Genomic DNA, 20,673 nt, shown 5'->3' on the forward strand with positions numbered 1-20,673 from the left:
GGCACTGCCATATGGACGCTCCCAGCACCATCCATGACTGTCTAGACATCTGAGCTGCCCAGCACCACATTTAAGCCCCTCTCCCATTCAAACTGAAGTGTTCTCTTTTTATCCCAGTCTCTCTTGTAGCTGCCCTAACACCTTGTTTACAAGAATCCTCTCAATGCTGAGCTGGTGACATGTGGCAAGAGAACAGTGTGAAGAAGGCATCTGCTCTGGGCCACAGGTCAAGCAGCGCTAGGTTGTTCTGGGAAGAGGTAATGGGCTAGGAGTGGGTTTTAACCCTAACTGCTAAGCCACCATCCTGCCTGCAGTTGCCCACTGCTGTTTCCTCGGTGTCAGTCAGTGACACAGCGGGGGCAGGGAGTGGAATCGAAGGATATGAACAGTATTAGAGGAAACTCTTCCAGTGCAGCCACTTGTCGTTCTCTGCCTTCCCTTCTATCTCCAAGGGAAAAGCAAAGGACCTTGATGACCTAGCACAGTGCAGTTGCCCCCCTAACGCTGCAGAGTGTAAGGTGCTATCACTTCTCTACACAGAGTTCCCCACAGCCCATGTGTGGGAATCCTAGAGCTTTGCAGCGGGAGATCAGAATGGGACTTCAGAGAACACTACACATGAAGAGCAGTCTCAAGCCGGGAAGACTGGGGCCTCTTGTAGCCTGGGGTGCGTTTTCCTCTCGAAAGGGAAATGTGGATCTTGCACCATGGCAACTAACCCAAGGGGTCAAAATGACTTTCTCCCACCTACTGCGTGAAAGCACCAGTTTGACACCCTGCTCTGTGTTGCCCTAGACACACCCCTTCACCAGGAGCCCTTTAAACTCTGCTCGCTGGCCCAATCAGCAGTGCCATTGTGTTTTGTTAATAGTCCTAACCCTCTCCCTTCTGCAGTATTGAAGCTAGGTAATAAAATATCCACCCTGAAACAAAAGGCTGAGAATTCCCTTGCAAGAGTTGCCGTGCTCCTGGAAACACCAGGCGTGCAGCGGAAAGGGCTTCGTGCTAAGGTGGAATTCTAGCCCTCACATTAAAGGTACAATGCTTACCTCCCCCTGTTCCTGCCAAACTGTGTTCTAACCACCTCCTTTTGAAATTAAAACCTCACGAGGTTGGTCCAAGGCCATCACCCTGCCTTTGTGCTTATGCTCCATGATTGCAATCAGCTCCAGCCCTAGCCCCAACCCATGCCATGTCTCTGGCATGTCAAGCCTATGCTGCTGTAATCTGGCATTTAATCCTAACCTGCTTGCTGGGTGAATGAGGAGACCGTGCTCAGCTGGGGATGACATTCTTTGTAAAGCTGCTCCATGAGCCAGCTCATGACCCTCACTTCCATCGCCCCCCTACCACAAAGCACTAGCCTACGGGCAGCCTCTCCTAATGTCTTCACGGGTTGAATCTGTGCCTGCCCTGGATGGAAATCTGACTACACAGGTCAAGTTTAGGGCTGGCCTCTATTGCAGTAGGAAGGTGTAGGGAGGTTTTTTGTGGAGTCCTTAGCTGCTAGCCTGCAGGGTTGGGGATTTCTTTTAATGGCACTAAACACAGAGGGCAATCTCTCCACCTGCTGCACTTTTTAGGAGTGGCCAAACACATGCCTGCTTGCTGTTGCATTTCAAGTGGCTGCTCATGCACTGTGGTAGCTGTGAAGAGGCTCTGATCTGAGCTTGGAGAGACCGTAAGGTTTGCATTGAAAACCCTTTTAGTTGCAGCTCACCTATTGCTTTGGCTTCATATCCAGACGGATACTCTTCACATTAACCTTTGTCCTCTTTGCACCCTACTCCAACTTGTTTCAGAAACAGGATGACTGAAACAGTCCTGCCCCTTCCCCTATCCCCAAGAGTTCAAAGAAATCCAGCTGGTACAAGGGCAGGGAGAAATACACGATAGCATCTTTCCCTCTCCTTTTAGTGTGAAAAGCTCCCTATTTTTGTTTTAATCTAATATTAAAAATGGAAATCCCAACCTGTAAGCTATTGAAGAAATAAAGCCTTTGGATCATGCTGGCATATTTTTCCCCCTTCCCTTCCTTCGTATGTATCTGTTCAAGGAAGCAGAAAAACTGTTCCCACTCAAAGATCACAGGAGTCAACACTGACAGCTTCCTGACTGGATTCTTTTTGGGCCAAGCATGGTTGAAATTCTCTTGTCTTATTCCTCTGTAGACAATGTGGCATTCAGGCCCTTCACCACTGCACTCCATCAATTGAGACTGGTCCTTGGAAAAAATGGAGGGGGAGCTGAAGTGGTTTGAAATCTCCCTTAAGTGTGCCTAGAGAAGTTTCTGTTTAATGAGCCTTTTCTTAGGGCTACATTCGAGGGGAAATTTACAGCCTTCCCACCAGCAGTGACCTTGAGCTGGGATGGGAAGAAGAATTCTAAGTCCCCTCCAGCACTTGCATGGCACAGATCAAATATGGAGCTATTGGTTCCTATTTCAACAGCTGTTCATGGGCTACTGCTGTGAGCTTTACCAGCAAAGCTTGAGTTGCTTTCTGAAGGCCAGAGAGAAATGGCCCTGTTTGACCTGTTTGGGATGATTTAATTGGGTATGGGTCCTGCTTTTGAGCAGGGGGTTGGACTAGATGACCTTCTGAGGTCCCTTCCAACCCTGATGTTCTATGACTGTCCTACCTTGGAGGGGTTGCCGAGGAGAGAGGCTCATGCATTTACACCCTTCGCTCGAGGTTTAACTTCCAATGCAGCTTTGGTTACAAATGAAAATGAGTTTTTTGTTTCTAAGTTGGGTCTTGGGAACCTTTGTCCTGGGTCAAAAAATAGAAGTGGGGAGTGCATTTGGGTAAACTTAAGAACTGCCAGAGCTGATCCATCCTGTTGTAAAGGTCTGTGTAACGCTCCCACACCCCTCCCCCTGCTAGGGCCCCCTGCTTGTCTGTGTCTGCCGAGTAGCAGAGGTACTAACCTGCGCCCAAACCAGCTTTTTGTTGTTGTTCCTGGCTCGTCCAGAGATTTCCAGCCCAATTCTATGCGCTGAGGGGTGTGGAGAAAGGACTGAACTGGCTGAGGTCTGGCCCTGGCCAGTGCTAAAATTCACCTGAGTGGGGTGGCAGTCTCTGCCCTTGCCTAGCCCTGCACTCGGGATTGAGGAGCAGAGGCGTGGGGGCAACCCTGGCCTGGACCAGTAGGGGGGCGTAGAATTACGGTACCTTGAAAGAGGTGGAAGGGTAGTAGAGAGGACTGAAGCTCACACTAGTCCCAATGCTGCCCTAGGGCTCCTCTCCACCTTCTGCAGAAACCAGGAAGTAAACCAAGGTGAGCGTTGGTCCCTTCCCTACCATGGGGGAATATCAGTGTCCTCGGTCAAGTGGGGAAGGGACTGCTGTGTGTGTGGTGGGGGAGGGGGAGCTGAGGCCAGAAGTGGTAAGAGAAGTTGGATTCCCCCCTCAGCTGGCCCGTTAGAGGTGACTGACCTGTCTTGCCTTGCAAACTCAGCAGAGCTGAGCAAGTGGAGAGGAAGCAGCAGTGCTGGGCTTCCCTCTGCGCTGCTCCTGGGGCTGATCTCCTCTGCTGGCTCTGGCTGCGTCCAGCAAAGCAGAAAGCTCACTGGAGCGGTGCTTAAACTTCTCCCTGCTTATTAATTGCAATTTATCAAGGCAGTTAGACATGACGGGGAGAGCGTGCGCTGTGGCTGAGGGGAAGCACCCACCTGTCCCATGGGGGCCTCTGCATCACCTCTGGCTGGACTTGCTGGAGTACTTCGGAAGCATTCATCAGCCAGTGAACTTGGCACTGAGGTGGGGCATTATTAGATTGGGGCAGGAAGAGTAGACTCATGGCCTGGCCTATCTAGGGTCCCTGGGCCATGTACTCTAGCCTGTGTCTGGCAGTGGCCAACGCAGTTGGTGTGTCTCTGTCTAGTGACTCGGGCCCTTAAGTTGTCCTGATCACCCGGGTGGGTTCTGGTAGCCCTGAGTTGTCTCTTTCAGCCACGGGACCCCGGCCATGGAGCAGCGGAGTGTCTTCTCTTCCTGCAGTAAGATGAGGACACCCTGTTCAGGGCGAGCTGGCCTGCTACAGCCCCCTCTCTCCAGGGCTGGGGGTGGGAGATCTGCAGTACCTCCTGGGACCGGCACCGCAACCTGAGAGCTCTAGAAGCAGGCTCAGAAACCCCCACTCCTGCGAGCTTCGGGCTGGTCAGGCTTGGGCCTTGCGCTACGGGCCTGACAGCCATTGGCACATCCTGCTCCAGGCAGCCACTGCCCCTCGCTCTGCAGGGGCTGCATTTTGGCTTGGCTAGCTGGGCTCTGGCCTCTAGTCCTAGCCTCCCGGACTCAACCTTGCACCCGGTGCTTCCTGCCTCCCTGTTCCAGAGGCAGGTGGCTGCCTAGTGCTCTGCTGAAGGGATGGGAGATAGGACTCTTTGCTGTGGCAGTAGCTTGCTTTGTTGGGTCCTGCCCCTCTCTCTCAGCTGTGCTTCTGGGCCAGCTGGCAATGAGTAGAATGAGAGTAGTGAGAGATGGCGTTGCCGGGGGAGATGTCACCGCAACCGCAGCCCCAGGCTCTGCCTTGTTTGCTGAATAACTTTAACTGAACTGCATCTCTGTGAGAGCGTCTGCCGTGGCAGGTTGAAGGAGCCGTGCTCTGACTGCACGGCCATGCCCCATCCTACCCTGTGTCATTGGAACAGGAGTGGGGAGCCGGGCCCAGCCCTGTGCATCAGGGCCCAATGCCACTCGGTTTGGGGGCCCTTTCAAATGGGGGGGAGGGGAACTGCCACTTTTATTAATCCTTCGTCACCTTCGGGCAGCCCCGCAGGCCAGTAGCAGCCCCATTCATTTCCCCGCTGCTGTTCAAACTTGGCTGCCTGGCCCTGTCATGACTCATGTATTTCTCCGCTGGCTATTTGATCCTTAAATAACATTCAGTAAAGCATATGCACAGCACCCCAGCCCTGCTCTATCCCCTGTGCTCCGGGGTCCCATGTCTCCTCAGCCTGGCAGTTACTTATTGCCCACCCCCCCCCCCAGCCATTATCCCTCAGCCCATCCCCAGAATCCTACTAGAGACAAAAGCACAAGAGCGTAGATTTGGGTGTTTGTCGCAGTCCTGGCCCCCCTACCTCCCAGCTCTGCTGAAGCCCCTCCATCCCAGCCCGTATCTCCTGCTCCCACTATCCCAGTCCTGGGCTCCCCACCCCCAGCTCTATGACTGCCCCTGGTCCTTGCACCCTCTGCTTTGCCAGGCCGCCAAACCCCATGGAGGTTCAGAGGCACAGACATGCCCCAGAGACTGGAATGAAATCAACAAATTCATTTCATTTGTGATCTAAACTTGGGAGCCCCTGCCCTGCCCTGCCCTGCCCTTTCCCTCCCACCACCACCTCCCCGCAGGGCCTCATCTGGGCTCAAGGGACCGGGGCTTCCCTGGAGATACTTTCACAGCCTGAGCGATCACCATCTTTCTGGTACCCAGCCCAACAGCACATGGCCCCAGCAGGCTTTTCTGATGGGTTCTGGATGCTACTTAGGGGATATTGCTGATGGGAATGGTACCTGGTGGCTAACAGCGAGTACTCGTGGGTATTTCTGGGCTAGGGTGGTTACCGATCGGAACGGTGCCTGGTGGGTAGCAGCGAGTACTCACCACCCTGACTCCTCCAGTTTTTCCCAAAAGGTCTTTGCACTTCCAGACAAACTCCCCTGAAGGGCCTGGGGCGGATCCTTCCCCTTCTAGAGTCACCCTCCTCCCTGCCCCAGGAGCGAGCAGTTGTGCCATTAACCCCTTCACTGCTGCAGGCCGGGCTATCCCACCGTGTCCTCTGCCAGGAGGCTCCTGCCCCCTCTGGATGATCTACCTGAGGACCCGCTGCTGGTGCACAGGGATGGCCGGGGAGCAGCAAAGGGGTTAACGAGAACGACAGGGCTAGGAAATTCCCCTGCCCCCACCCAATTAGAGCCTGGGATCATTCCTGCCACCTAAGCAAGCAGTGGCTGGGCTGTAACTATGGCAACTTACCAGGGCTATGCACCAGTCCGGGAACTGCCCCTGGGACCTCGCCTCACCTGGCCGTTAACTCTTCACGGGCCTAACTCTCAGCAGTGCCCCCTGGGGGCCAGGTGCCCAAAAGCCTGTCTCTATTGGCAGCAGCGCTGGTAGCGGGCAGGCCCCCTGAGTTGGGGTGAGTGGCAGCAGGGCCAAGGCCTGGACCCTGGGTGTGGATTCCAGCCAGCACTGTGCTGACGGCCCTCCGCTTGTCTCCAGAACAGGGATCACATAGGCAGCTTCTCCCGCCCTGCCCTGCCAATGACGAGGGAGGGCAGATGCTGCCCTTGGCCCTCCGAGGCCTTGGCATCTGCGCCGAGACAATTGGATGGGGGCCAGATCACTGCAATGAAGGACTTGGCGTGGGGAGCCCCGAACTGGGCCCCAGTTCTCGTCCCTCGTTCCACCACTGCCACTTCCCCACACGACTCTCACTGCGGGCAAGTGGCTTTTTTTGGTCCAAACTGTCTGTGATTCAATTGTTTGGATTTTTATCAGAACCAGCCCCCCCATTTTGCATTTTTTTTCCTAGCCAAAATGTTTCAGTTCCTGATTGTGGAAAACTGAAATTTGTGAAATGGGGAGAACGCATCTGCCCTGCCTTCGTTCTGACACTTTGAGATCTACGCGTGGACAGTGCTAGATAAGAGCAGGCTGCGGCGGTTATAATTATTTGAAGTATTTGCTACAGGGGCATGTCAGGCCAAGCCGAAAGGCCGGTGTAACTCCCTTGAATACCGAGCACAGACAAAAGGTTCTGTGGCTGGAAATCCGCAGGGAGGTGGGAGTTTACCCCGCTTCCCTAGCAGCTGTGGTTGCCTTTATGACCAGCCCTAAGTGTGCACTTACCCTTTCCCAGCATGCTTGCTGGCCCTTTCAATCTGGGTGACAGGCACAGCTGTTGCCCTTAGGGTGTGCTTTGGTTTCCCTGGTGCAGACAGATTGCAGCTCCCTGCCTTCCTGCTTGTGAGTACTTAGTGTGTTTGTGTTGCTGTCGTCTCCCGCTTTGCAGCCTCTCTCCAGCACTGTGCAAAGCTGGGGCTGTGTGTGAGGGCTGATTAATGCCTCCTTTTGCCCGGACCCAGCTCTTTGTGTCTCCAGACCCGTACCCCATTGAAACCGATGCCTTAGCAACAAAGGGCACTTGTTCCCCAGAGCTATCTGGGTCCTGAGGTTGCAGAATTGTTTCAAACCACAGCAGGTCTCCTGCAGGGCCCCAATCTTCCTCTGGTGCCTTTCATGGAGTGTTTTTAACAGGGTTGCACTGGTGGGGAGGTGGACAAATACCCTGAGTGGTTTCAGTGGACAAGAGACTGGTTTCTGCGGGAGAGCCATGCCTGCTGGGGTCTCCACTGCGTCCTGGGATGGAGTTGGCTCAAGGGTGCCAGTAAGGGCCATGTGGGTACCAGACTTGGCCGTTCTCTACCTTTCCCCTGCTGGGATCTATCACTCTCACTTAGCAACGGGGGGAGGACAGGGTGATCGTGAGCTAGCGAGCTGGGACAATAGCCCCTTGGTACCACCACCACCTTTGGTACCACAGCCTTATTCACATGGCCATTCTAGGCATAAAGTGGGGAGAAACCAGACTCCCTCGGGGCTCAGGAGATCTGGGTTCAGTCCCTGGCTCTGCTGCAGTATCCCCGTCTGACCTTGAGGAAGCCCCTGCATCTCTCAGGTTCTCCAGCTGTAAAATGGGTTTAACAATCCCTCCTATGCCCATTCTGACTGTGAGCTCTCTGGGACAAGGTCTGTCTCCCCCCACGTCTGGGCAGCGCCCTGCACCACGGGGCCCTGATCTGGGACAGGGAGCTGAGAAACTCTTGGAATTCCAATAATGCTGATGTGTAGATGCCACTGCAAAGGGCACACTGTGAAAACCTGCAGGGGGACGGCTGGGCTATGAAAGGGACAGACCTTGCTGCCAGTGAAATCTGCTGGAATATTGTTCTTGATCGTCCGTACTGAGGCCCCCTTGTGCTGTGTGCTACAAGCAGTCTGTCCCTGCCCCCAAGACCCTTAACAGTTAGGGCCCTGATCCTGCAATGACATTGGCACGTGCTTATCCAGTGTTCGAGTTAGTCACATGCCCAGCGGCCTGTGACACTGGGGCCTGCGTAGCCTCCTGAGGGAAGCCGAGGAGGCTGCATCTTGTGCAGTGGTTAAAAGCCTCCTAGGAAAAGTCTCTCTGACCCGACCGGGGGCTCAGATTTCCTGTGGATCACGGGACTGTGATTTTCTGCTTTGGGTTCTATTTCCCACTGTGGGAAGGAATATTATCTAGTGGGTAAAGCCAGGGACTCGGCGTCTGGACTCCTGGGTTCTCCCCCCAGTGCTGAAGGTGGGGGCTAGGATTTGGCAGAGTGCTTAGAATGGGGGAGACAGGGAATCAGGATTCCTGGGGTCTATCCCAGGCTCTGCTACTGACTTAGCATGTGACCTTGGATGAGTCATGTCCCCTCTGTGCCTCTCCCTCTTCTGTAAAATCTTTCCCCTCCAGCTGAATTTGTTGTCTGAGTGTGCCCAGATTCCCTGCTGGCAGGTGTTGGGGCAGGGTGGGATAAGGTCAGTAAACAGTTCCTGGGGGTCTTTTAGAGGTCGCTGCGGCCTTTGCTCTGTGGCTGGTGTCTTTCAGCAGCCGCCCTCTGCCTGTTGGGTTTGTGCAGGAGATAACCAAGAGGAATCTGATGCAGAAGCGATAACGATGCACCAAAAGCGTCGCCTTCCCAAAGTCAGGCCAAGGACATGTTCTAATCCTGGAGCTAGACCGTGATGATTTAGAAACCGTCTCAGCCCGGGGCCTAAGGGCCTCAAGGGGTTAATCCCCTGCCTCCTCTCACCTGGAGACCCACCTTCAAATCTGGGGGGAAACGGTGTAAGTGAAATGAGTTTGCAGAGTCCCAAGGGACTTCGGCGCATGGCAGCACAGGGTGGTTTCAAATGAAGCGCCAGAACTGAGATAATGGGGAGGCTGCAGGTCGGGAAAATCCGGACAGCCCAAGCCTGACCCCCGGGTGTCCGAGAGATCAAAGGGCAACCTGGCTGTGGGGCAGTGTCAGTTGCTGGAGTGGGTTCCCTTTACCTCGCTCCACCCTTGCCACGGTGCCTGTTCTGGGAGCTGGCAGGTCCTGGCAGCCGGGAGCAGCCCCGCACCTTCGCAACTCTCTTCCCCCAGCTTCACCTTGTTGCCCTGCCGTTTGTGCAAAACCCTTCTGAGCCCACCTGTGAGGGGGGCAGGGAGGGGAGGGGCATCCCAGCACCCCGGGGACATGGCCCAGAAACAACCGGCTCCTGTGCGGCTGGATGGGGCAGGGGACACATTTTTCAGAGCACTTTAAGCTGCGCCTTACATGAGTCTTTGAAAATTTCCGGCCCATTGCTTGAAGCAAAATGGCAGGTGGGAGCATGGGGGTGGGAAACTGATTGGTTGCTGGGGGGAGGAGTGCAGGGTGGGCAGAACAGACTGCCCTGCAGGGGACTTCGGGGAGAGGGGGAAATTGTTTTTCCGCCTGCCCTGGCGCTTGGAACTGAAGGGGTTAAACTCTGCAACACCCTCAGTCCCCCTCTTACCTCCACCCCAATGGCTTGTAAATTATACTGAGATCAGCAAAGGAAGCGGACTGTCCCAGGACTGGGCCCAGAAGCCCTGTGATTCTGGCCTGGGGTTGGGGGTGGTCGCTGTTGGTGAAGGCCGTTAATCTGCTAAACGTTTTGTTATCCACCTCGTTATTCCGAAGTTGAGCTGCGCCTGCACAGCATGATTGATGGGCCCCGTGAAGCTTTAATTCCCCTTCTTGACAGCAGTGAAGGACGAGCGAGGCCTGGAAGTGGAGAACAGCCTGCCCGGCCTTCCTGCTTACCCCCCTGACTGTACCCTGGGGCAGGAGCCCACTGGGAATCTCCCAGGTATTTAACACCTGCCTCTCCTGCAGCGGGGGCTCGTGCATATTACTTGTATCACAGCAGCATCTGGAGGGTCCCAGGGCGCTGCTGAGAGACACAGCAAGAGACAGGCCCTGCCCAAATGCTCACAGTCTGAATAGATGAAGGGTGGGAGGGGAAACTGAGGCACAGAGTGAGGAAGTGACTTGCCCCACGTTACCCAGCAGGCAATGGCAGTGCCAGGAATAGAGCTCAGGTCTCTTCTCCCCATTCCCCTGTCCAGTGCCCCAGCCACTAAGCCTCACTGCCTTGCTTAACATCTCCAGGGGAGATGCTTTTCTTCCAACGGTTGCTTCCAGATTTCACTCTTCTCTGTCCTTCCTGCTGCTCCCACACTTCAGGAGCTGGGGCGTAGCTGGCAGTTGCTCAGAAGTTTTGCTTCGCTGCTGTCCTCAGTGGCATTCGACACCATGATCTACTGCCCTTAGCTGTGGGAGTAGCTCCCTTGGCTGGTAGCAGTAGTAGGTTGTTATCCCGCCACTAGGTGGGGCCCCAGCCTGCTGTGCTCACATGCTACTTGGGCTTTGTGGGGTGTGCAAAGCAGCTCCCCACTGCCCCTGGGAATGGGGAGGATTTGGGGGGGGGCAGGAGGGATTTCCTTGGCTCCTCCCATATCTCCATTCACCCCCTCAGCTCCTCAGATCATAAATGATCTGGAGGATGGTGTGGATTGCACTCTCAGCAAATTTGCGGATGATACTAAACTGGGAGGAGTGGTAGATACGCTGGAGGGCAGGGATAGGATACAGAAGGACCTAGACCAATTGGAAGATTGGGCCAAAAGGAATCTGATGAGGTTCAATAAGGACAAGTGCAGGGTCCTGCACTTAGGACGGAAGAACCCAATGCACAGCTACAGACTAGGGACCGAATGGCTAGGCAGCAGTTCTGCGGAAAAGGACCTAGGGGTGACAGTGGACGAGAAGCTGGATATGAGTCAGCAGTGTGCCCTTGTTGCCAAGAAGGCCAATGGCATTTTGGGATGTATAAGTAGGGGCATAGCGAGCAGATCGAGGGACGTGATCGTTCCCCTCTATTCGACATTGGTGAGGCCTCATCTGGAGTACTGTGTCCAGTTTTGGGCCCCACACTTCAAGAAGGATGTGGATAAATTGGAGAGAGTCCAGCGAAGGGCAACAAAAATGATTAGGGGACTGGAACACATGACTTATGAGGAGAGGCTGAGGGAACTGGGATTGTTTAGCCTGCAGAAGAGAAGAATGAGGGGGGATTTGATAGCAGCTTTCAACTACCTGAAAGGGGGTTCCAAAGAGGATGGCTCTAGACTGTTCTCAATGGTAGCAGACGACAGAACGAGGAGTAATGGTCTCAAGTTGCAGTGGGGGAGGTTTAGATTGGATATTAGGAAAAACTTTTTCACTAAGAGGGTGGTGAAACACTGGAATGCGTTACCTAGGGAGGTGGTAGAATCTCCTTCCTTAGAGGTTTTTAAGGTCAGGCTTGACAAAGCCCTGGCTGGGATGATTTAACTGGGAATTGGTCCTGCTTTGAGCAGGGGGTTGGACTAGATGACCTTCTGGGGTCCCTTCCAACCCTGAGATTCTATGATTCTATGATTCCTCCCTCCCGCTCTTGCTCATTATCCGGCATTTGCCCTTTGGCCAGGGCAGCAGCCCATCCTGGGACTGCGCCCCGCTTGGGGCGTCGCCCCCTCTCCTCCGCCCAGAGGTGTGGGGGTAGGGGGAGAGCGTAGGTCTCCTCTGGCTCTCCCCAAGCTCCCCCCGCCCCCCAGGCAGGATGGGGGGAGAGGCAGGGGCGCGAGGGGCTGAGATGGAGGGGGGGCCCGCGGGGCAGCAGGCCCATCCAACCCAGCATCCCCCTTCCCCCTCCCGTAGCACCCCCCCCCAGCCATGGGGCGCCTCTGGCTCCGATCTCGCCCAGCCCTTCTCCTCGCTGGGGTCCCCGGAACATCCTCCAGCGAGGCGGGTGCAGCGCTGTACTGTGGGGGGGGGATTTCCTCCCGATTCCCCCCCCCCCCGCGCCCCTTCGCCTCCTGCAGTGAGACCCCCCCCCATCTCCCCCCGCTGGCACTGCAGAATCGAGTCTCGCTCCGGTCCACGGCTTGGAATACCCCCCCCGTCCCCCCCCGCCCCGCTCCTTAGCAGCGTTGCCATGCATTCCTTTCCAGCCCCCCCGCAGTAAACTCCGCCCCCCCCGCTCTCATTTCGTTTCCTGGGGAAGCCCTCCACGCTGGGGATGCCCCCCTGCCTGGTTTATTTGGGGAGGGGGAAATCCCGCCTGCCGGACCGGAGCCGAGCGCGGGGCTCCGGGGCTGAATTATTGATCGTCCGGCCTCTCGCGGCCTTTCCTCCCGGGGGGGGGGGTGGTCTGCCGGCTGCCATGGCAACAGGGCATCTCTGCTGCGGCGGGCCAGGAGCCAGCGCGGGGGCGGGGGCGCCCGGGGAGCGCCAGGCTCGCGCCAGGCTCGCGCCAGGCGCCGGGGCGGCCAGGAATCCTCGCCCGGGCTTCCCCGTGCGGCGCGCAGGCGGCTGCTGATGTCACGGAGCCTGGGGGCGGGGGTGCCTGGGGGGGGGGCGTTCCTGGAATGCAGGGAGCCGTGCTCGGAATGACGAGGAGAGGGAGAGAAAATAGCCCCCCCCCCACGCACGCATTCCCTGCAGCTGGGGGCTGGGAGGCAGGACAAAGGCATGGGGGGAGGGTGGGGTCCTTTCTTTCCCAGGGGAGCTGGGGTGCAGTGGGTGGGAGCCGACCAGCATGCCCAGGGTGCAGGAGGGGTGCAGGAAGTGTGTGTGTGGAGGGGGGATTGTTGGGTCTCGGAGGGGGGGCTCACGCTGGATACACAGAAATGAGGGGCTGGGAGCTTGAGTCCTGGTCTCTGCACTTGGGGGGTGGGTCCGGGCCTTTGTGCCCCCTGGCCGTGCAGTATTCTGGAGCCCTCCAGGGCCCGGATCACCCTCGGGATCAGCCGCAGCAGTCTCTCGGGAGCTGCCTGCGCCCAAGGGCGCCTGGCTCAGGGGCCGGGTACTGACTGTTTATTAGGAGGCTGAATCTCAGTACAAAGGGTAAATAACACGAAAGGAGGGAAGGGCTCTGTGAGCTGCAACTGGCCTCTAGCACAGGGAGCTGGGGAGCTATTCCCCCATGGCAATCCTTATGCGGGGCCGTGCACCCCCTGGGAATTGCCGGGGAGCTGGTCCATGGTGCATGTGGTCCCTGCTGTCACCGCTGCTGGAGCACAGATGCTGTCGGCTTCGTTCCTGGCTTTGCCATCCACCTGAGCCAGTCCCGCCCCCTCTCCTTGCCTCAGTTTCCCCTCCCATCCTTTGACTGTTTTGCCTGGAAGCTGTTTGGGGCAGGGCCCGACTCTCGTTGTGTCTCTGCAGCATGACGGGGCCGCAGCTCTGTGGTGGCCTCTGAGAGCAAAAAGAATACAGTTAATTGCAAACAATGAATGCGAAGGGGCTGGGTGGGTGGATGGAGCCAATCCCCTGACAGGTCAATGGAACTGGCATTAAGAGCAAATTAGAGATGGCTGGAGGAGCAGCTGAGCTGAGGACAGTTCTTTGTCTCTCTCTGAGAGCCTTTTTCTAAGCAGGGCTGGATGAGTTGGAGAGAGAGACACTCTTGGGCCGCTGCGGGGACTTAATACATTCACGATTCACAGGAGCTTTCCCGGCCCTACCCCGACCTCCAAGAGCAGCAGCTGCTCCTGTTCTGCTCGGGTGTTCCAGCTGAAGGCTTGTGAGGAGACAGTCCTGGGTCCTTGCCTCTGCCCCGTGCAGGGGCGCCCGGATGATGCGGGGCTGGGGTCAGTGACTCGAGACAGATGAGCATGGCCCCTCTGCACAGTGGATCCCTTTTTAATTTTCTGCTAAATAAATAAAGGCCCAATGCAGGGTGAATGGGGTCCAGAGATTCCTAGGCTCCAAGGCCATTGTCATCTAGTCTGACCTCCAGCCTTTTAACTTCCCCAGCTTCACCAGGGCTCTCTGGGCTAAGAGTGACACAGGGTGGAGCCCAACGGTTTGAATGGGGCAGACACCCTGGAAGAGTGTCTCGTATTTCGGTAGCCTGGCTTGCTATTGCATTGCCACACAGCCAAAGGGCAGATGGACTTCTGCACCAGTTCTGGCCAGGCTGGGAGGACTGGAGGAGTAAATCCATTGCTGATATTAATTCCTACTGCAGCCAGGAATAGAACCGGCTGGTGTTAATTCTGCAGCCAATGACTCAAACAGAGGACAATAGTTCTTTGGGGAACAGCTTGCTAGCAGGGCCTTGTCGCTAAACAGTTAAATTTCAGGCGTTCAGCTAACACTGGGATTTGATCTGCGACAAGATCACAAAAAGCAGATTAAATGACTTTTCCTTGGGCAAATGAGAAAGTGGATCACATGCTAAAGTGAGGACGGAAAGCTGAGAGGAGAGAGGAGGTATGGCTGGTGGGACTTCAAAGGCTGAAACGTTAAAAGGGACCTGGCCTTCCTGCAGATGTGGATTTGCCCAGCCTAAGGTGGACCTAAAGCCAGCAACCATCTAAATATAGATCCAGACAATAGATGCCCCGGCTGCAGATACAGGTACAAATTCCGAGCGTGTGTGTGATTGTGCATGTGTAAGCAGAATAACAATAAGATGTTGTGTCACCGCAACCTTTCATCGGAGGGCCCAGGAGAGCTCTTCTGTTGTTGACAAAGTAATATCCCCTTAGGGAAGTAAAATCATCCCCATTTTCCACACGGGAAAACTGAGGCACGGGGCAGTGACTTGCCGAAGATCACGCAGTGAGTCAGTGACAGAGACAGGAATCTGATTTCCTGCCTACTAGGGCCCTAATAACGCTAACTGCAGCAGATGGAGGGATAATGTGGGCAGAGTACACCAGACCTGGGGGGGCGGGGGGGGGTTGGCTGTAATGATAGGTGCTTGCAGTTCATTATTCAGCCACTAAAGGTGTCTGCATGCCATACCGAGTTCTAGGCAAGCTATGGTAAACAAAGGCAGTTGAAGCTGGAACACGAGTTGTGTAGAAGCCAAAATCTTTGGCCAGGGCTACACTTGGAAGGCTTTGCCGGCATGGCCATACCAGTACGCTAGGTTAGCAAACGCACTCCTAGTGTGGACGTAGCTTCTTGCCAGGATAGCTTATTCCAGGCCCCATGAAGCACACTTTTGCTGGTGGAGCTTGTGTCTGTACTAGGGGCTCCTGCTGGCCCAGCTCTGTCAGTCAGAGACGCACCCTGACCAACCGAGCTATGGCTGGCCAAAGTCTGTAGTGTAGACGTGCCTCAGTGTCTCTAGTTTTCTGCAATCCCCTCCTGCTTAGGAAGGGCTGCGGTTCCGTAGAGGCCCCAACGGGCTGGTGTGTGGCCATGGGGGCTCCCATGGACGGATAGGGTCTGGCTCCCCACCCAGCCCAACAGTTGTCTCTTGGGGAGGGAAGTGAGAATGACTTTCACCCTCTGTGGCTCGGCCCAGGCTGCCCTGGGATGCTCCCAGCCCCCTGGAGACCAGAAGGATATTGACAAACCGGAGGGAGTTCTGAGAAGGGCAAGAAATATGGTGGAGGGGCTGACCTGGGGGGAGGGCAAGGTATAGAACACCTGCACAGGTCCAGCTTGCCTGAGTGGGCCCTGTGGGGGAGGAGATGGGAATGGTCAGACAAGGGTCAGCGCCAAGGGGGAGTGGTGGTCTTCGGTGGTGGGGGCACATGGGATGCACTTGAAGGGGATGTGCAGGCAAAACACCCAGCCCAGGAGATCGGCTGGGCCGGGCTGCAGAACCCTCTCTCTGGGGCCACGCTCTGGGCTACTGAAAGCCAGCCGGCCGGCTGGGCGGCACCATCCTGCAGGAGCTGGGAACAGAGAGGCCCCTTCCAGCTCTGCTCCGTTTGCAAAGCACAGGGATTTGCTGCCCCCTCCACCCCTGTTCTGTGTGCAGCCCCCGCTCTCCCCCCGAAGCCACTCGCTCTCTGAGCCGCAGGGCTGGGGGCGAGGCCGGAATTTGGCAGCCGGTCACAGAAACAGTCGGCCCGAGCCAATAACAATAAGGATGCGATGAGAGTGACTCCTTCTTCTAAAAATAACCTCTTCCCCCACCCCACTCTAGTGTGCCCGGCTGGATTTGGGGGAGGCCTCAAGGTCACCATCCAGAGCAGAGAAAGCCCTCCATTTCGGGGAGGGAACTGGGGGGCATCCCCACGCTTCACCCGAAACATCCCACGCCCTTTCAGCTCCGAACGGGATCCTGACGCTAAACCTGCAGCGGGGTTTTTGAGCCACCCCTGGCTTAAAAGCGGCTCCGACCCAATCGACTTTTGAACGTCTTCCCTTGGCCGCTCACCTGACGAGACCCACAGCCAAGATTGCAAGTGAGCCCTGCATGCTCCTCGGCCCGTTTTGGGCATCGAGCAGGAAGCGGTTTGGTCCCCTGCTCAAAGCAAAGGCCCAGAACTGAGCTCCGTGGCTGGCAGGTAAGCGGGCGGGTGGAATATTGGGCTTAGAGGAATGCCTTTGTCGCTGGTAGCGTTTTACGGGGATCTGTGCGGAGGGAGGGGGCTTGTAAGTGGCATCTACCCCCAAGCTCTTCTGCTTGCTGTGCATTCAGAAGATGGTTTCTGGCTGGCTGGGCAAAGGCAGAAGGAAAATCTCTCCCCTAAGATTGGGTTTGGGGCAGGGTTTGCAGATTAGGCGACAGCAGATGGCCTGGGCTGGGCTGGAGTTTGAGGGTGGGTTGGATTGGAGGCATCTAATTGTCCCGACAATCAAGAAAAGTGCATCCGATTGTGGGTGGAAAATGCAGGTGCCATTTGGATGCTGCCCTGTTTGGCCTCTCTTGTAAGCGTTGCGTTTAAATCCATGATCCAGGGCTTTTCCCATGCCCGTGCAGCCCTGTCCCCTGAAATTATCCCCTGGTGCATTAGTTGGTTGGCACGGCATTAAAGTGGGGCAACAGGGCTTTACCTGCAGTGACGGGGCAACTGGCATGTCCTGAAGCTAGAGCAGGTGTGTTCTATCTGCCAGCACGAGCAGGCTTGGCACCCAGATGGGCATGAAACGTGCCAGCAGCAGGGCTGGGGGTGGATTCTACCCCGGGGGGAACAGGTACTTGTAGGAGCAGCTCTGAATTCTCCACACTCCACTCAATGTGCCAGATTTCCTGAATGGGTTTAAAATCTCTCCCCTCCCCCAATCCTGTAGTGAGTTTTCTCCCCATGCTTGGGCTGGGCCGACTGGCCGTCCTGGCACAGGGTTTACAGGGCATTTCTGTCTCTGCGTTGGCTCTGGTGGCTCTGGACGCTTGCCTTGCACTTTGCACCGACAAATGTCTCCGTAATCAGCTGCAAGCTCAGGAGGTGCCGTGCCAGCCAGGCTGGGGAGAGTTCGGGCCACATCCCCAGCTGGCGTCCGTCAGCCCAGCTCCAGGGCAGCCTGAGCCGATTCGCACCAGCTGAGGAGCTGCCCCGGTCTCGTCGTCACCACGGATCAGAAGCGGGATTCCGTCTTTGCCCGGCCCAATGAGCCCCCAGCTGCGCCCCGCCTGCCGTGGTGGGTAGAGCAGGTTGCTGAAGGACTCGAGATCTGATTCCCCTGGGCGTTTTCCTTTCGGGTTGCTTTGTTCTGAAGGCTGGGCCATGGAACGACAGGGGCTGCCCGCCCACCCTGCAGACTGGGTTGGTGGTGGAATGAGTGCGGGGGTCTCAGCCTGGTCAGCGCTGGAATGGCAGGGGAGGATGTGAGTTGGCACTGAGGAGCACCAGCAGAGCTGGCGGGTGGGAGATCCCAGGTGGCTGGGGGTCAGGATAGAGAGGCATCATCAGATCTGTGAGGGGGACCCCAGGACTAGGATAGCAGGGATCAGAGGGTGCAGGCTGGGCTCAAGAGACAGCAGCAGAGCTATGCTCTGTTCTGAATTACCAGCCTGACTCAACCCAAAGAGCCTACATTCAGCTTTTCTGTTCCCTCCTGATACATGCTCTCTGGAAGGGCCATCGTCCTCCTTTAAGAGGCCCAGAGCCCCTGCATAGCGGGTCGGGATCTGGGCCCAGGCAGCTGAGGGGCCCACGTCATGTATTTTTGCTTCTGGGGCTCCCTAGCCCTTTGGGAGTTGCTATGTGGAAGGACGTTCCCGTGCGGAGCGGGCAGGCTGCAGGGAGCTGACAGCCTAGCAACGGGGGCTGTTCCAGCCTGGCTGGGAGCAAGGGCCATGCCTGGCTAGCACGCCGCTAATTAGCCGGCCTTTCAAAAACTTTCATCAGAGCCGCAGCTGTGGCTCAGGAGACGTGATCAGCATGAGGCGGGCGCCACGGAAGGGCCTCTCTGAGGCACGGAGGCAACGGGTTTGCAGCTTTCCTTGTTTCAAGTGAGCCTCAGCCCTGTCCTGGGCCTGGCAGGCAGCTCTGCCGATGCCCCATAATCCCAACCCACAGCTCTCCTGCTATTCCAGCCCTAGGTCCCCCCCATCTCTGCCCCCTACCTCCTCATTTACATCCCTTATTCACCCTGCTCTCTGTTCTGCTGGTGCTGTTGGGAGACAGTGTGGTCTAGTGGGTAGGGCACTGGGCTAGGAATCAGGAGGCCCAGCTCTGCCACCAACCTGCTGTGTGACCTGGGGCAAGTCACGTCCCCTCTCTGTGCCTCAGTTTCCCCTCCCACCCTTTGTCTATTTAGGCTGTGAGCTCTTTGTGGCAGGGCCTGTCTCTCGCTGTGTGTCTGGCAGCACCTGGCACAAGGGGCCCTGATCTTGGTTGGAGCTTCTAGACGCTATTGTAATACAAGTAATTAACGCTGGTTGTCTGGTGCCATATTGGAATTGGCTACATTTACTTAAATTCCCTTTGTTCCCTTTTGACAAATCCAGACACTAGCTGTGCTTCGGGTGCTGTTACGCAAATAATAGAATGGACTCCAGCAAGAGCAGCTCTGCTGTTGGTCTAGACCGGGGGGGTAGGGGGGAAGTGTCAGAACTCCTGAGTTCTAGACCCAGCTGTTGGAGAAAGTTTGGTCCATTAGTTGGAGGGGAAGGAAAGGGATTTGGGATTCCTGGCCTCTATTTCCAGGCCTGACACTGACTCACTATGTGACCTTGGTCAATTCACTTCTCCTTTCCATGCCTCAGTTTCCTCAGCTGTGAATTAGGTGCAGGGCTCACCTACCCCACAGAAATGCTGAGGTTTAATTGATGTTTAGGGTGCCATGGAGGCTCTAACAACCCCCCAGCCTCTAGGGAGTGCTGGGCTTGAAACCGCTGCATGCTGCAGATGTTAGGAATTTTGCAGTGACTCCAGGGCTGGAACTCAGATCTTCCTCTCCACAGAACACCAGCCCCTCCCACCTGAGCTAAAGGAGAATCCCCATTTACTGTGTGCTGTGTAGGGTCTCTGACACACCACCGAGCAGTTCTGATTGCATCCTGTAGAGGGCAGTGGAACACGCTCCAACCAGTTCAGTGGCTTCTCTTAAAGGGATCCTCCCAGGGCTTTTTGTGAGGAGGTAGATTTTCCCCAACAAACCTGACCCCAGCCCTGCATCCAGTAAAACACAGCCCCAATCCTGCAACCCAAGACAGCCCTGCACCCCCCAATGCTGGCCCCCCAAAATGACCCTGCACCCCCAATCCTACAGTTAAACTTCCCCATGCCCGCTCTGGAATGTCACTGCTCAGTATCTCCTTGCCCTGCATGCCAGCCCTTCCTCTGTCCTGCCCAGGGCCTTGTCATTGCTACGAGGACCCTGTGTTCTCTATTGGCACAAAGAGACGCAGCTCAGCCAGCCGACGGAGCTCGGGAGCTTGGCAGCAGGAAGGAGCCTGTCATTACATCGGTTGTGAGCGGAGCTGGGTGCGCTGCAGAGCAGCTGGGCTAAGCACAGGGAAGTTCAAAGGGATTTGAGGTGGAATACCCTCTAAAGTGGGTTTTTAAAAGAAACGTTTCAGTCAATCCAGTGGGGTTTCAGCTCTGGGACCCGCAGCCCTGCGAGCTAGGATGACCAGATGTCCTGGTGTCCTGGTTTTATCGGGAGAGACCCAATATTCAGGCTTTGTCTTTTATAGGTGCCATTTATTCCCCACTCCCGTCCTGATTTTTCACATTTGCTATCTGGTCACCCTACTCTAAGCACAGAGCCCGCTGACCTCTGCAGAATGGCAGGGTTAGGCCCTGACTGGCATGGCCCGGACACAGGAACAGCCAGCACTCCTAGCTCTCACACGGCGCTGCTCATCCCTAGATCTCCAGGTGCCTTCCAAAGCAGCTCGGTGTCATCACTGCTGTTCTACAAATAGGGAAACTGAGGCAGAGAGTGAGCGAGAAAGTGACTTGCCCAAGGTCACCCAGCAGGCCAGTGGCAGAGCTGGGAATAGACCAAAGGAATCCTGGTTCCCAGTCCCTCCTGCTTTAACTATGACATACCTCTCCTCTCCCAGAGCTGGGACTAGAAGCAAGGAGTTCTGACTCCCAGCCTTCCTGCTTTAACCACTAGACCCCAGCACCTGTCCCACAGCAGCTGCTTTCGCAATATTTGGTGCTTAAAGCCCCAGCAGCTGGAATCATGTGGTTACATGAGAATCTCAGCTTCCGTTTAATAAAGAACAGCAAGTTTCTAACTCTCCCGGTGGAGAAAAGCCTGAAACCAGGTGACAAATTGAAAGAACCCAACACACATTGGTTTTGACCTTATAGTTTTAAAGCCAATCTCAGATTCATTCCTGGATTCATAGAGTTTCAGGCCAGCAGGGACCATT

General features: G+C 56.0%; 1 protein-coding gene across 1 annotated transcript in view; it reads left to right on the plus strand.

Moving 5' to 3' along the window:
- The first annotated feature begins 15,979 nt into the window (after positions 1-15,979).
- KCNN1 (potassium calcium-activated channel subfamily N member 1) overlaps positions 15,980-20,673 on the plus strand; it is a 76,075-nt gene continuing 71,381 nt past the window's right edge. The window contains exon 1 of the mRNA XM_073324115.1: positions 15,980-16,405. The gene's annotated coding sequence lies outside the window, so the exon portion shown is untranslated. The remainder of the gene's footprint in view (positions 16,406-20,673) is intronic.

The sequence above is a fragment of the Lepidochelys kempii genome, chromosome 25 (assembly GCF_965140265.1).
Source record: "Lepidochelys kempii isolate rLepKem1 chromosome 25, rLepKem1.hap2, whole genome shotgun sequence".
Lineage (NCBI taxonomy): Eukaryota > Metazoa > Chordata > Testudines > Cheloniidae > Lepidochelys > Lepidochelys kempii.